The sequence below is a fragment of the Monodon monoceros genome, unplaced genomic scaffold (genome assembly GCF_005190385.1).
Source record: "Monodon monoceros isolate NGI ecotype Baffin Bay Population unplaced genomic scaffold, NGI_Narwhal_1 Super_Scaffold_12, whole genome shotgun sequence".
In the NCBI taxonomy this organism is placed as follows: Eukaryota; Metazoa; Chordata; class Mammalia; order Artiodactyla; family Monodontidae; genus Monodon; species Monodon monoceros.
Genome location: NW_021703768.1, coordinates 158,590,181 through 158,604,624, shown reverse-complemented (window position 1 = coordinate 158,604,624; position 14,444 = coordinate 158,590,181). Strand labels below are relative to the sequence as shown.

Genomic DNA, 14,444 nt, shown 5'->3' with positions numbered 1-14,444 from the left:
GCCATCCCTGGGGGAAGGTGCTCCCCTACCCACTTTCCTTTGTCGCCCTGGTGTCACTTGCCAACTGGTAGCCTGGCAGAACCTCCTCCTGGGCCAGTTTCTCACAGACTGGATTCAAACCGCCCCTTAGATAACTGAGCGACAGGTGCCTGCTGCACCACAGGCCTGTTAGGGTTGTTTCATGCTCTCATTCAGCACGTTGAAAATAGGTAAGGCTAGTGGAAAGTTAGTGTCCACCCCTCCCTCAACCCCGTTGTTGTGGTGCTGCTGTGTTCTTTCCTGTGGGATCAGGAGGAATTCGGTCAGGCCTTGGAACCAGGGGTTGTGGAAGTTGAGAGCTCTTCCTGCTTTCTGTATCCAGAGTGGTCTGAAAGGTGTAGTGTTGGCTGGTCAGGGAAAGAATGGCTGCAGAGTGTTACATTTTTATGTTATCCTTCCCTGTTACCATCATCCTTGGTGGTACAGCATTCTTATTGCCAGTGCTTAGTTACAGCAGCAGGACTAGGCTAGGCTGTCAGAGACCACACCCTTTTGGAAATGTTCTGCCCCTCTGCCTGCTTGCTGCCACTGCTTTCTTTCCTTTCTCTCTCCTTTCTCTTTCTTTCTCTCTTTCTCCGGTGCATTATTTAGTGAGATGCGGAGAATCACTAGAATGTTAGGTTTTCTATTAAGATTACCTTCCAGAGGAGAAGTTTGAGCACTTAACTGGTAAAACAGGTAATTGCAGGCCTTCAGCAGATGTTTTTGTCATTTACCTGAATTAAGGTATTTAAACACTTTGGCACAGCTCTTGTCTGGATTCTGATGACTTAGGTGATACAGTAAACACACATGTGACTAAGGATGTTAAACTACCACGAACTGAATGTCAAATTAGTCAGTGTCTTTAGAATTGTCCCCAAGGGTGTGTGTTATTCCTTGAGAAAGGAGTAGATTTAACTAAATCAAAAACATAGGAATCGGGCTTCCCTGGTGGCACAGTGGTTGAGAGTCCGCCTGCCGATGCAGGGGACACGGGTTCGTGCTCCGGTCCGGGAAGATCCCACATGCCGATAGGAATCATAGCAAAATCAATTTTAGTCTCAGAAAACCTTGAAACAAGATAATCTGCGTTGTCTGAATAGCTTTAAGTTAACTAGACATTCTCTTTTGGGGGAAACAACTTTTGCTTGAAACCTTCAGCTGCTTTTAAAGTATATATTTCTTACATAATGTGCCATGGAAAAACTGATCAGGTAACAGATTTTGTGAGTACCAACTTTATGGACAAATACTGGACAACAGTATTTACAAAGCCCATTTCATGCATTGCCAAAGCAAAGACGACAGTTTATTTCTTAGAGGAATTTTGCATAGGTATTTAAATTTGCATAGGCTTTTAAAATTGGTAACCATAGCCCTGGATAGTAATATTCCTTACATTGTCATCCATAAATAGGGTTGGAATTGGAACTGTTCTTAAATTGTTGTTCAGTAAGAATCGGATGTACACTTACTCATGAAGTTATAAGAAAAGTTTGTAATTACTTGTAAATAATGATGATTTTCATTTATTTTACTTTAGGTGGTCTTTTAAATCTCATAAAGCTTTTTTAGACTTAGAGTTAGTGCTGCACGTGTTCAGAATTAAGGATTAATCCCATGTGGAAAATTGAATCTGACAGTGTGTTTAATTAACACTGAATGCAGTTTTCAGGTGTGAGGCTGAGAGCTGCTCAAGAAATCCAGCAGAGCTCTGTGTGAGTTAAGTCGAGTTGGTAATGAAAGCATTGAGAGCTCAGAGCTGTATGGTGGATGTCCCCGGGGGTGGAATGTGACAGGTGGGCCAGATCTACTGTAATATTTCCCTTTTCTAGCAGTTTTGTCAAAATACTACCCATCTAGTGTAGCTGGCTACCTCTACCTTTGCATCCTTGTTAAACCTAAATAAGACAGCTACTGGGTTTTGGTGTAATACTTGATTTCTCATCAGGAGAAGTTCTATTTTAATAAACTTTTGGCATAAATGTTAATAGCCGCATTCCTTCATCTGGAGAATATCAGGAAGTTGGAAGCCTGATTGGAACCCCATCAAACTCTGTTAGTGGTGGATAACAATATGAAGTGCTGGTTACTGATTCTCTGTATTGAATAAGTCCCAAGCACTTGATATCTCGTCCAGTCCTCACAGTAATCCTGTGAGCTAGGTATTAATGATACCCATTTTGCTGATAAGGAAACGAAGCTCGGGGTGCAGTAACTGGTATAGGATCCCCAGGGTGGTGAGTGGTGGTGTCTGGCTAGGAATGAGGGCTGCCTGGCTCCCAGGCCGTGCCTTTGCCCCATGGTAGGGCATGCCCGAGCCTGGGGAGGTGCTCGTGGTGGCAGACCTAGCCTGATGCAGCCGCTCAGCAGTGGGGCCTGCTGGCAGAGACTGGGTTCCGCCATTCTTTACGCTGTCACCTGGATCCTGCCCCTTTCGTTTGGGTCCTAGTCAGATTGTGGTTTAGGGCCGCATTCTTCAGACCTTGCAAAATTACTTGCTCTAGAGTGGGGAGGCTAAGGAAGTATCTGGTCCAGTGTCATGGGGATGGTAATGATAACCCAAGCCATGTCTCTCAATAATCTCTTCCAGAGGCAACAGATAGCTTGGGAAAGGCAACAGAGCCCACGTCAGCCATGGGGGGCAGCATAGGCAGCCCCAGTGCTGCCAGATGAAAAATCACCCATTAACACCACCCAGGTAGGAGACCGCTGCCCTGTCAGGTATGGCTACGACCAGATTCAGAATGGTCCTGGTCATACCCAGGCCAGCCTCTGTTGCCTGCACCCCATCTCTGACCCCCTGGTCTCCAGGCCCTTCTAGAGTGAACGTTACCCTCCAAGGCCTGTCTGTCCCCTGAGCTTAGGTCCCAGAAACACAAGCTGCTAGAGAGAATCTGGTGTCATTGCCTCAGGGACTGGGGTGCACCTGCCACCACACCCAAAAGCAGGAGAGTGGGGCTCGTGGGAACCTGTAGTTGTGTTTGAAGCAGTCCTGACAATGATTGCACCTCAGCAGCACTTCCCGCGTACTCCCCGATGGGATTGACTGGAGGCGGACCCTGGGAAAGCAAGGCACAGGAGTTCTCCTTTTACAGTGTGCCTGCTGTTGTTTTCTTAAAGACCCATCTCAGAAAGGCTCTCAGCTGCAGGCGAGACCTGATTTCAGCATATTTTAAGGAAAACCTTTCAAATGACAGAACTATACTATCTGTGTTCCAACCACACGTACATTAGGTACATTTAAAATTTTTGAAGTGTGGATTTTGAATTTTCATTTTATCCATTTTAGAGCTAAAAGTCAACTCACCAACATCAGAGCATAAGTTAATTCCTAATAGAGATTTTTTTCCTCAACATATTCTGTTTCTGAATTTTTTAAAGTTTTATTTTATATTTTGTCTTTTGTCTGGATCTACCAATGTGTGTATTTAGAATGATCAGAACAAATACATCAAATTTAAAAGCATTTTCAAATAATCCTTTAAAATTCTTTTTTCATGTGAGTATGATTGGTGTTCTCTTATGTGGTTTTGGAGGTAAGGAGACAAAGACCATTGATCTGGATGAATAACTGAGCAGTCCTAAAAAGTAAGGGAAACGTGTAGAAAGGGTATTTATAAACCTCGTATTCATTCCTTATTTTATAGTCTATATTTTATATTCATTACTTTATATTCATTCTTTATTCATTCTTTATTAGTAGATCAAAAGTTTGTGAACCTTCAGATCAGGGATTGCAGATGGTCTTGTAAGGAGCAGACACGTACATGTGTGAATACCGTCTAAGATAGAGGATAGAGGGTCTGTCAGGGGAGGATCAAAACAGCGTGTGCACCCCACCCTACCACCTGTCATTGACACGTGGCACTGAACCCAGAGTGGCAAGTCTTCCCAGTTTCCCAGAGAACCCACAATTCCCTGTCCTACGTGAAATCCCCCAAATTTTAAATACCAGAACCAAAGTCAGACTGTGAGCCAAATGACACCTGTTTCCACTTTATGACCTTGCTTTCTGTTCTTAAAAGCTTAATCACAGAAGGATAATGTAGAAGACATTATAGATACATTTGATAATTAAAAGGAATAGTATGTATTCCAGCTAGAAGGAGGAGCCCTCCTTTTTGACTGGTTTTAGTCGATTAAGAAGGTCGTGGGGTTTTGCGTGTATGTTAAGAAGATAATACCAGTTTTTGTCTTCATCACGGCTCTGAGCTGTTCAGATAGCTTATTCATCTAAGGTGAGAAACGCTGTCTAATTCAAAACAAAATTAGGAAGCTTTGACAAAACGCAGGGATTTTTTGCTTGTTTCTTTTGTTTTTTTGTATGTCTGTGACACCTTAAATCTGAAGTGTGCTCTTTACTCATAGGGTATTCTAGAATCTTGGTAGGAAAAGCTTTTGGTACACCCAAGGTCTAACTGGTGGGTAATTGTTCCCTTGTTCTGTCCCTTGTACTGTGGTATCTGCACACCAGCTGGGAACTGACATTCTCTGCCTGTCCTTTTCTCTTATACTTGCGTTAGAGGGTAATTCTAAGCTTGCCAGACTTTTCTAGCTAGAAACTTCATTTGTAAATATTTGGGGGAACGGGACTTTTTTTTTTGGTACATATTGTGCTTTGGGCAGGTTTTCTTTCCCCCCAGAGGTAAGTTGCATTTGCAGCACATCACTGTCCGCTTGCATATTTAAATTAACTGTTGACTAAGAATTGAGAATTGCTTCACTTTGGTTCTGTAGCACTTTGTAGTTTGGAAACTCACTTTTGTTGACTGAGGTTAACTCCTTGTGAGTTTTGCTCTCTGGGAACAGAAAGAACTATAATGTCTAAGACTCTTGGAATGAATGTTTTTAAAATAGATTTTATTTATTTATTTATCGGCTGCGTTGTGTCTTCCGTGGCTGTGCGCGGGCTTTCTCTAGTTGCCGAGGGCTTCTCATTGCGGTGGCTTCTCTTGTTGCAGAGCACAGGCTCCAGGCACGCAGGCTTCAGTAGTTGTGTCACACGGGCTCAGTAGTTGTGGCGCACGGGCTTTATTGCTCCGCGGCATGTGGGATCTTCCCGGACCAGGGCTGGAACCCGTGTCCCCTGCATTAGCAGGCGGATGCTTAACCACTGCGCCACCAGGGAAGCCCGGAATGAATGTTTTTAAAAAAGCCAGTGGCTTCTTTTAAATTTTGAATGTCATTGCTTGAATCAGGGTTGGTGGTTCGACGTCTGTTGTACTTGCTTATGAGAAACTCACACTGGCTGTCTAGTCCCACCTCCCTCTGTTGACACGAGAGGCCCATGTGCTAGACCAGCATAGATGTTGCTGTGGAGGTTTTTCTGCCCCTTAAAGCAGCAGGAGAGGGCTGGAACCACGGATGAGCCCTCTCTGCCCAGAACAGCATTTCACCTATTTGGTTCATGGCAGCAAAAAGGCACGGCCGTATTGATCCTGGTTGGGCGTCCTCTCACTTGCACTGCTTCTGGGGAGGGCGAGTGTACATAATGCTTTCTCTTTAGCTTAACCAGCATGTATCAACAAGATGGCATTCTTAAGCATCTGACCAGTGGGGCTAACTATGCAGCCACCTTCCATGTGAGCACCACGTTCCTTTTCAGAAGGACAGAAGAGAATTCTGGGAGTTCCACTGCCAAACAGAACATGGCTCACCCTCAACGCTCAGGAAACTCCCTTCACGAGTCTCTGGAATCCCTGCCTCGGGAACACCAAGCAGCCCAGTGGCTCTGTCTTGAGGAGCTAGGCTGGCCCTGACTGGGAGCTGGAGACTCCTGACTACATTTTAAAGAAGGCTGCAGATGGGCGTAAGGGAATGAAATTCTGCATCATCTTCTCAAGAGCCCAAGGATTTAGTTCTCCAGATCCCTTTCCAGGATGTCTTCCGGGAGTACCTGGGTCTGAAATGGATATTTAACATGGAGAGTGCATATAAGGCTTTCGTGGAAAAAAAAAAACTGTTAGAAAAATCAGAATTGTTATGGGAGTGAATGTATGGTATGCTGTATGTTTTGAATATAAAACCCTTGTGGGGGGCTTCCCTGGTGGCTCAGTGGTTGAGAGTCCGCCTGCCGATGCAGGGGACACGGGTTCGTGCCCCGGTCCGGGAAGATCCCACATGCCGCGGAGCGGCTAGGCCCGTGAGCCATAGCCGCTGAGCCTGCGCGTCTGGAGCCTGTGCTCCGCAACGGGAGAGGCCACGACAGTGAGAGGCCCGTGTACCGCAAAAAATAAAAATAAAATAAAACCCTTGTGGGGCTTCCCTGGTGGCGCAGTGGTTGAGAGTCCGCCTGCCGATGCAGGGGACATGGGTTCGTTCCCCGGTCCGGGAAGATCCCACATGCCACGGAGCAGCTGGGCCCGTGAGCCATGGCTGCTGAGCCTGCGCGTCCAGAGCCTGTGCTCCGCCAACGGGAGAGGCCACAATAGTGAGAGGCCCGCGTACCAAAAAAAAAAAAAAAAAACCTTGTGAACTGAAGTGCCAAATGAAGTCACCTCTCTGGGTGTATATGTATGCGTGTACCCACAAAATAACAAATGTGATCTTACTGCCAGTAAAACGGGTTTGAAAATATCCTCCCTGATGAATGTCTTGAGTGCGCATGTTAGCCTTGGGTATCGCCCTTCACAGTGCACCGTCTAAGCTCCAAATGTTCCTCAACCCTGTGAGTAGTCACAGACGCACCTGGGAAACTGAGCTAGGTCAGGATGCCGGAGCCGAGGTTTTCTCCCCATAGCACTGCAAAGTAGGTGATCGTTGAGGTTGCGATTTCCAAGTGCTAGGCACTCAGGTTTAACCCCTCCTTCTGGTTTAGTTTCTGCCATTGGGGTGGGGGTGGGGGTCCTTAGGAGGAGGGTTGATAGATAAGTGGGTGAAGAGCTATGCCCTGGAAGGAAGAGTCCATGATTTAAAAAGAAAGCACTATGTAAGGTTTCTCAGCACTGTGATTCCACAAAAATCTTTCTTCCACTTGATTTTTTTTTCTTATACTCTAAATGTTTTGATTGTGTTTGTGTGCTCACTGAATGATTCTTTGAAAGCAGTCTGCAACAGAGATCATTGTTACAGCAAACCCAGAGTGACTTGTCTTTCCTCCTGACCATCCCTGCGACATTTCATCACCTGCCTGTAGATTCCTCAGATGCGCCCTTCTGAAGTGAGGTCTACACTCAAGGTGCAATGTGTCCTTACGATTGGCCTTTTAGGAGCAAGCAGAGCGTGTACCAGAGAGTTTCCTGGGTCGGGGAATGTGGCCTCCCCAGACGAGTCCCTTCCATCTCCGGGCCTCCGTGTCCCCATCAGTTAGGTGACTCACTGAACAAGCTCATATCCATGGGTCTTGCCAGCCTTGCATTCTTAAATCTTATCTAGACGATGCACCCAAAGAAGCCTGACTCTCCAAAACAAAATTCAGACCAAAAATCCTGCGACCCAAAGACAAGGATGGCAGCCAGGACTTGTGAGTCTGCGTCACACAGATGTGCTTCAGTCCCACTCTTCCTGAGCCAACAGGTGCCCGTGCTTTCTCCCCAGCTTCCCGCCTCAGCTCTTCTCCCTGCCAGGCAGGCGGCACTCACCGGGCCCTTGTTGTCATGGGGACAGCGGCCCTGGGCCTTGTGGTGCAGCGGCACCCTCTCCCGTGAGCAGCAGGTGACTTCAGACGGCAGCAGCACAAGCTTAGGCCCCTTGCTTGAGGGGAGGCTTCACCGAGAGTAAATGTGTGACTCTGTTCTTCAACAACTACTCCCAACTCCTTGCTCTTGGTCGGGGCTGAGAATTGGTAGCCTGCAGACCATGTTTGATTATCACACCAGCTCTCTTCGGCCCGTGCAGTGGGTTTTTTACTTGCTATATTTGAGTTAGGTGCCAGTATTTTAAAATTGGGAGACTTTCCAAAGATTTCTGGTATCATTTAAAATGGGAAGATCTGGCCACTCTGGGCTGCGTTGTGAGCTCCTGTGCGAGGCACTGTAGCACGTGAGTTCTTGTTTGTCACGACATCCCGAGAGGTAGGTGTTCCCATTTTACAGGTGAGTAAACTGAGACGAGGAAAGAAGAAGTGACTCGCTCAAGGCCCCGCGGTGAGCCAGAGCCAGGATTGGAAGCCAGGTGGTGTGGCTCCTGTTCCCATGCCAGCTGCTGGACTGTGGCTCTCCTCCCAGTTCCTAAGCTTGAAACCTCTGTGAGCTCTTCCTTGATCTTGATCTTGGTCCTTGGTCCTCATGCAGAACCCTCGCGTCCTCAACCTCTTCTCTTAACCTTGCTCTAAGGGAGTGTCTCATTTGTGCCTGCAGGATTTTCATGCATGGAGGTGACTGACGACAGGGGCCATCTTGCCATTGAATGAGGATTTATTACATTTTCCGAGAGAAGGGAACACGCCACACCACACAGGGGCACGTAAACTTTGCCTTTAATCTCAGCAAATGCTTTTTGCTCTCCCATTCAAGGAGAGATTCTTAAGCTGGGGCCTGTGAGGCCCCAGGTGATTACCGGCAAAGCTGTGCCATTTCCAGGGAGTCACAGCTTTCATCTCATTAGTAAAAGGACCTAGAAAAAGGCTATTAGAAATTGACCTCTTACCAAAGGGAGCTGGAGAAGAGGTGTGGGGACTCTCCCTTCAGACTTGGGGCAGGGAGCCTGGGCGGGAGTGATAGCCTCTGCTGCTGACTCACCTTCATGCCCCCTACCTTTAAATGTTAGGCTCTAATCCCTGATCCCCAACCCTGGGCACCCCGACCTTGCAGGTCTGAGTTTCTCAGATTGTTCTCTGTGAGGCCGTCCTGGGCGCTGTGGGGTGTGGAGCAGCATCCCTGGCCCCCACCTACTCGATGCCAGGAGCCCCCCAAAGTGACAACCACAGATGTCCTCAATATCACCCCCTTTCCCCTGGGGGCAGGATCACCCCAGGTGAGAACCCCTGCTCTAGGTTACCTAGGCTTTGACAACCATATGGGCCATGCCTGAGGAGTCTCTCCTATGAGCTATTTTTTGGCTAGCTCAACTCCTAAAACCTCGATGTGGTAGATTGGTTGCCAAAACACCCCTGTCCTTTATGTTGTTCCTTCTTATATCCACGCCCTTTCCACTGTGACCATGCAGCTCTTTCCATCTAGAAATTATCAATACATCCATTTCCCTGGCCCTCGAGCCTGGGCTTCCTTGTGTTCCTCCTTGGCCCGTAGATTGCAGCGGAAGAGATACTGCCATAGACTGAAGGTTTATACACCCCCCGCCCCCCATTCGTATGTTGAAACCTAACCCCCAAGTTGATGGCATTAGGAGGTGGGGCCTTTTGGAGGTGATTAGGTCATGAGGGTGGGGTCCCTTGTGAATGGGATTAGTACCCTTTGAAAGGGACCTCAGAGAGCTCCCTTACCCCTTGTGCCATTTGAGGACACAGTGAGAAGATGGCTATCTATGAACCGGGACGCAGGCTCTCACCAGATACTGGTCTGCTGGTTCCTTCATCTTGGACTTCCCAGTCTCCAGAACTGAGAAATTTCTGTTGTTTATAAGCCACACAATCTATGGTATTCTGGTGTAACATCTGTTCGAGCTGCCAATCCTGTTCATGCCTGTTCTAAGCGTAGACCTCCAGAGCCTTTGCACACGTCCTCTCCATCTTGGGGGACCCTGCCACGTGAAGGGCCCCCAGCTGGACCACTGGAGGAGAAGATACTATAGGGAGGAGGGCTTCAGTGCCCGTTGGACAGCCAGCTGCCCTCCAGAAGTGGAGCTGCCTGCTGCTGACCTCAGATGCAGCCCAGCCCAGCCTACAGAGTTAGGAACAAAATAAACGATGGCTGTTTTAAGCTGGGGATCAGCAAGCCTTTTCCTAAAAGGTCAGAGAGTAAATATTTTCCATTCCAGGGGTGTCTTAGTTCAGGCTGCTGTGAGAAAGTACCACAGTCTGGGTGGCTTGTAAACAACAGGAGTTTATTCCTCTGGAGGTCTGCGATCAGGGTGCAGGCAGGGTTGGGTTCTGGTGAGAACCCTCTTTGGGTTGCAAATGCTGACTTCTCACTGTGTCCTCACCTGGAGGAGAGCGGAGTGGGGAGGCAAGCTCTCCTGTGACTTTTATAAGGGTACTCATCCCATCACGGGGGGCCCCACCCTCATGACCTCATCTAATCCTAGTTACCTCCCAAAGGCCCCACCTCCTAACACCATCACATTGAGGGGTAGGGGTTCAACATAACAATTTTGGGGAGACACAAACATTCAGTCCACAACAGCGGGCTACACTGGGTCTGTTGCAGCTACAGAGCTCGGCCACTATAGGGCAAAAGTGGCTGAAAGCAATACATAAACAGGTGGGCATGGCTATGTGCCATCAAAACTTTATATTTTGACACTGAAATGTGAGTTTTGTATAATTTTCACGTGTCATGAAATAGTACTCTCTTAACTTTCTCCAACCACTTAAAAATGCAAAATTCATTTTTTGCTCATGGGCTGTGCAAAAAACAGGCAGTGGGCAGATGTGGCCATACTTGGCCTAGCCTTCTTTTAAATCCCTTCCATTTCTCCCTTTATCCCTTCCGTCTGGGCTCCACTGTGCTGAGCCCTCTCCTGAGAAGGGCACGAGTCCCATGGCACGTGCACCCTCCCCAGCTTGAGGGCATCCATGCTCCACTTCCGCAGAGCTTGCTTAGCTAAATAAAAGCCAAGCAACACGTCATGCTCCCGGACCACAAACAGCTTTGTGTTGCCCTGAGCAGTTACTCAGGTGGGCCTACTGTTCCCTTTGGGGTCACAGCTACCACTTTGACCATAGTCATGAAACGTTTACTTGACTGCTTTGCAAGCCCCGTTTTGGGTGTCTGCAAAGCCCTCGACCACCGGGAGCTGACCTGGCTGAAATTTGCATAGGTGACCTGAAGTGGCCTCTGTGTGTCTCCTATCAGCTTTGCCCTCAGCTTCTCCACTCTACAGCCATCACCACCTGTCTAGTCTGCTCGAGCTGCCATAACAAAACACCACAGACTGAGTGGCCTAAACAATGCACGTATTCGTCACAGTCTGGAAGCTGGACATTCAAGATCCAGGTGCTGGCAGGGTTTCTCCTGAGGCCTCTCTCCTTGGCCTGCAGATGGCTGCCTTCTTCCTGTGTCCCTGTGTGGTCTTCCCTCTGTGTGGGCATCCCTGGTGTCTCTTCTCATAAGGATACCAGTCCTATAGGATTAGGACCCCACTCTTATGGCCTCATTTAATTCTTTAAAGGCTCTATCTCCAAACACAGTCTTATTGGGGTTAGGGCTTCACGTGAATTTGAGGGGGGGCGGGCACAACTCAGTCCACAGCACCTTAGCATCCTAAAACAGGACAGATCTTGTCCTGAGATACCGTGGTGACTCCGGATTGTTTACTGGATAAAACTCGGATTCTGCCTGGCATCCCAGAGTCCCAAGCCCACCATCCAGCCTCCTGTCACCCACCCCTCCTCTGTCCCTCAGCACACAGGGCCATTCCCCTGTCAGCCCCTGTGCTCTTCTCCCTTTCCCACGTGTGTGCCAGGCCCTTCTCTCAGCCCAGGGGGCTGCATCTGAGCCCCTCTCTGGAATCCCAGTATTCTTCATAGGTGAGGCCTTTTCAGGCTCTGGGTTGGAGGGGGAGGCTCCTGCTGCCTGCTGGGCTGTCAGCACATCCATACTTCTTCCAGACTGTGTGTCTCTGTCTCCCCCGCCCCTCCCCCAGCGTCTCAGCTGTTTGCACAGGAGAGGTGCTTCATCCTGTCATCTGAGTAGAAGGGGGCAGGGGTGACCTCCGGTGAGATCAAGGGCGTTTCAGCATCCCACATAAAACTCAAAGCTGATATCTACCCTGACCCTGTACGCCTCACAGTCAATCAGTCTGCTCACAGCTGTGACGTTTGCAGGCCCTCGTAATAAAACTGACGGGAGTCACCCTGCAGGGCACGGGAACACCTGAGATTTCCCACCACTGAGTTACATCAAGACCAAACGGCTTGGACGCCCAGCCATCTGTGGGCAGATTCTCCTTTTGTCCTTGACTTTGGTCTAGCTCAGTGGTCTTCAAACCTCAGGGTGCATAAGCATCACTACTCAGGGTCGTATACAACCAAAACATGTCCTGAATTCTTAGTTTACGCCCGCAAATGTGCTGTCTCGAGCCTGATCCCGAGTCACAGGGTAGCCCGCAGTGTTCCGGTGATCCTTCTGGAGTAGGGTCTGGATCAGCTGTAAACCAACACATGACGTTGCCCATCTGCAGCTGGGGACTCAGAGCTGGTGCCCTGGGATTGGGCTTGTCCTAGACCAGTGGTTCTCACCCGGACAGTGTCTGGGGAAATCTGTGGTTGTTTGAACTGGGGACACCTCTGGCATTGGGCAGGTGGAGGCCACGGATGCTGTTCCACAGCCCAAAGTGCCCAGGATGGTCCCCTACAGAGAGTGATCGGGCTGCAATGTCAGCATTGCCTGGATCGAGAAACCCTGCCCTAGACAGAACAGGCTGTTTGATCTCCTGGCCTGGAACAAGGTCAACAACTGCCCGCCTCACTGGTTCCCTAGGTGGGCCCCCCACCAGATGGAGACACAGCTTTTGACTTGAGCTGGGTCACTGCGGGAGCAGGTGAAGAAAGCCCCAAGGTTGTCTCTACTCCCTCAGGCCCTCAGCTAAAGGACAAGACTTGCCCTCCACCGCAGGAGACACTTTGCCTCAGCACCCTCAGTTGGCACCACTTGGTGTGCTGGTCTTCAGGACTGGGGGCAGAGACCCTTCTGGAGGTGGAGGCCATTGGCACGCTGGGAAGCCAGGCAAGAAGGAAAGCATCACTGCAGTCCTGATGGCCTCTTACCCAGCAGAGGCAGCAGGGCTCAGAGTCCAGAGAGTTCCAGGTCTGCGCTCACACTTGGACTCCAGCACTCCCGCCCTTGCAGCTTGGGCAGCTCAGACCCCTTTGTCGAGCCTTCTGAGTGGCTTCAACGGCATGGCTTTTTATCGTCCTCCCAAAGCCCATCCCATCCGTTTTCCTTGCCGGTTTGGGTTGGTCCACACCTCTCCCATGTGACTCAGGAGAAGGTGGCCCCAGCTCCAGGTTAAATCCTTATGGATCTGAGGCAGCCATCCTCACCCCATTCTCCTCAGCTGTGCCCTGTTTGGAGCAGGTCGTGTGGGACCCAGGCTGGACAAGAAGCCATGAGGGGAAGCTGGCACAAGAAAGCATATACAGAACATACGTAGAACATGTGTAACAGTAGAAAATGGGGAATAGCATGTGGTGGTTTAAAAATATTGCCATAAATTCTCATATTCAGTATTCATTAAGAGAATTCATATTCCATATTCCCATAAATAAATTCACTCCTCCCTTCAAAAGATGGTGCTTAATCCTCTCCCCTTGAGGGTGGGGTGTATTTAGTGGTTCACTTCTAAGGCAGAATGTGGCAGAAGTTATGCCATGTGATGTCTGAGGCTCATTACAAGGATAGCTTCCACCTGGTCCTTCCTCTCTCTCTCTCTCTGGCATCTCTCATTCTGGGGGAAGCTGGTCGCCATGTGGTAAGAACACTCAAGCAGCATTGGGAAAGCACCAGCCATGTTAAGGAGCCATCCTAGAAGCAGATCTCACTATCCCCACTACGCCAGTCGAGCCTTCAGATGATGCTGTCCTAGCCAACTTCTTTTTTTTTTTTTTTTTTTTTGGCCGTGCCGTGCAGCATGGGGAACCTTAGTTCCCCGACCAGGGACTGAATTCGTGCCCTGCATTGGGGGCGTGGAGTCTTAACCACTGGACTGCCAGGGAATTCCCCCAGTTGACTTCTTATTGGCAACGTCTTAAAGACTCTGAGTCAGAGCCCATCCACGCCACTCTCAAATTCTGACCGACAGAATCTGTGAAGATGGTAAATATTTATTATTGTTTGCAGCCACATCGTTGGGGGTAAGTTTTTAAATTGAAGTATAATCACTTACAACATTCTATTAGTTTCAGGTGTGTAACATAGTGATTTGGTATTTTTGTACATTACAAAATGATCACCACGATAAGTCCAGTTGTCATCTGCGACCATGCAAATGTATTGCCGTATTATTGACTATATTCCCCATGCTGTATATTACACTCCTCAGACTGACTTATTTAAGGACTGGAAGTTTGTACCTCTTAATCTCCCTCACCTACTTAACTCATCCTCCCAACCCCCTCCCTTCTGGCTACCACCAGTTTATTCTCTGTATCTATGAGTCTGTTTCTGTTTTGTTATGTTTACTCATTCGTTTTATTTTTTAGATTCTTCACATAAGTGGGATCATGTGGTATTTGTCTTTCTCTGTCTGACCTATTTCACTCGGCATAATACCCTGTAGGTCTATCCATGTCACAAATGGCAAGATATCATTCTTTTTTTTACGGCTGAGTAATATTCTGTCGTGCACGAGTACACGTGCAT

At 48.5% G+C, this 14,444-nt stretch overlaps 1 protein-coding gene across 1 annotated transcript in view; it reads left to right on the top strand.

Annotated features, from left to right (window-relative positions):
• The window catches only part of ZFR2 (zinc finger RNA binding protein 2), a 42,731-nt gene that overhangs the window by 945 nt on the left and 27,342 nt on the right, over positions 1-14,444 (top strand). The window lies entirely within an intron of this gene.